The 1790-nt window shown below is 60.1% G+C and overlaps 1 non-coding gene across 1 annotated transcript; it reads left to right on the plus strand.

The window, feature by feature from the left end:
* Positions 1–1181: 1181 nt before the first annotated feature.
* TRNAY-GUA lies at positions 1182–1275 on the plus strand. The gene is made up of 2 exons: positions 1182–1218; positions 1240–1275. It is a non-coding gene; the product is annotated as a tRNA-Tyr (tRNA).
* Positions 1276–1790: the final 515 nt, after the last annotated feature.

Consider the following 1790-nt stretch of genomic DNA (forward strand, 5'->3'; position numbering starts at 1 on the left):
TTTGGTGACCAGCACAAGCCAGGGTGAAGCCGGGGGGCTGATTCTTCCTGTGTAGGATGTGACCGAGAGTCGCAGGGGTTCCTGCGAGGATCTGACTCCCACCCCCGGAGATCCAGAGGCTCTGCCGGTCGGGGCTGGGGCGGAGGAGTCAATTGAGGGAGGTCACTTGAGTGTACCTTCCAGTGCCTCCGAAGAGTAGGTCCCTAGGTAAGTGGGTGGATGAGCGTTCTTGGCCGGTGGTAGGCACACATCACATGGGATCTGAATTCTTTGTGAAAGACTGTGAGGCCAGGGTAAGGAGTCCAAGGCGCACCTGTCCTCTGTGTGTGCGCTACCCCGCCCCTTGTCCTCTCTGGGAGGAACCTTGCCCTACTTCAGAAAGGGGCGGCCTTGGACAAAGGACTCCTAGTCAGTGAGCACAGGAGGGAAGCCCAGCCTCAAGGTTGGCACCGAAGGGTATCGCTCGGACACCCTCAAGCTCTGGGTGTGGTCTCTTCACCTAGCGCTAGTGCTTTTCTCCTGGTCACTTCTCAGGAAGGCTCAATGCTCCCCAACGCGAGCATAGGACATCCCAGGTAGGGGAGTGGGGGTACATCGCGAGGAAGGGCGTGGTGAGGCGGCTGAAGAGGAGAGCCCAGGCGCTTGGAAAAAGCCACCATTAGGGGCCTCCACCGGCCCCTGAAGCTTGGCTGCAGTTGGCAGCCGCCTACCTAGTGCCCATTCCTGTTCCCCTCCTGTCCTCAAGCGACCCCTCCCCCACCAGACCCACCCATCCACTTACCAACCCCCCTCTCTCACACTCTCACCCTCTCTCTAACCAGTGAGAGCTGTAATTCTCACTGCCGGCGTAGAATGGGGCATGCAGAGGGCTAAGAGGGCAACGGATGGGAGAACGCCCGGCCGGACTCCCCTGCTTCCTAACCCTCACTCCCCCGCACACGCCCCCATCCACCTCTCTCCCATCCGCTGGGAGCTAGAAAACGGCCGCCCTTGGGGATGCCAGGCAACCGCCCCAAGAAGATTTGCTCCGCCCCGAAAGGGGCGGCTTGGCGACAAGTGCAGGGCTCTCATGCAAGGCGGGGTTCCAGCCATCCCAAGGCTTGGTGCACCTCTGGCATTCCCCGGACTTGGTCCCCTTCCTTTGCAGAACAGCCAAATGACCCAGCCATGGCAACGTGCACCCTTCGATAGCTCAGCTGGTAGAGCGGAGGACTGTAGACTGGATAGACATCTGCCGACATCCTTAGGTCGCTGGTTCGATTCCGGCTCGAAGGAAGTGCCTGACGCTTTTGCGGGCGCGCACACACACCCATGCCCGCCTAGCGCCACCCCTGCTTGCTCCAGGGCCTGGTAGCCGCCAAGCTGCAGCCACCTACTCAGGGGCCAAACCCTTAAAAGCCTTTCTGGACCACCTTCCTTCCTAGCTCCTACGCCTACGCCTGTGCTGGCCTGTGCTGTGGCCGGGGAACTTGCCTGATCTTTCTTCCCACAGTCCTTCGCACAGTCCTCGGACTCATACCCTTCAGCGCAAAACATTTCCCACTGCCTCTGCGTTCTGGCCCAGCCAATCCGCCACCCCCACTTCCACCATCCAACCCTCTTCCATTTTTATTTGCAGCCTGATCTCTTCCACCTCAGGGTAACCACCGCCTCGGGGTACACCATTCTGCTCTCCTAGGTTGGAGCCCTGGCCACCGATTGGGCAAAGAGTTAGTTGGGCCCACGGTCCAGACTCCAGAGGTCTATTCCCTCCCGAAGCCCACAAGCCTACAAAACAGAACACCCACCGT

This window comes from Propithecus coquereli, unplaced genomic scaffold (assembly GCF_000956105.1).
Source record: "Propithecus coquereli isolate 6110/MARCELLA unplaced genomic scaffold, Pcoq_1.0 Scaffold3, whole genome shotgun sequence".
In the NCBI taxonomy this organism is placed as follows: Eukaryota; Metazoa; Chordata; class Mammalia; order Primates; family Indriidae; genus Propithecus; species Propithecus coquereli.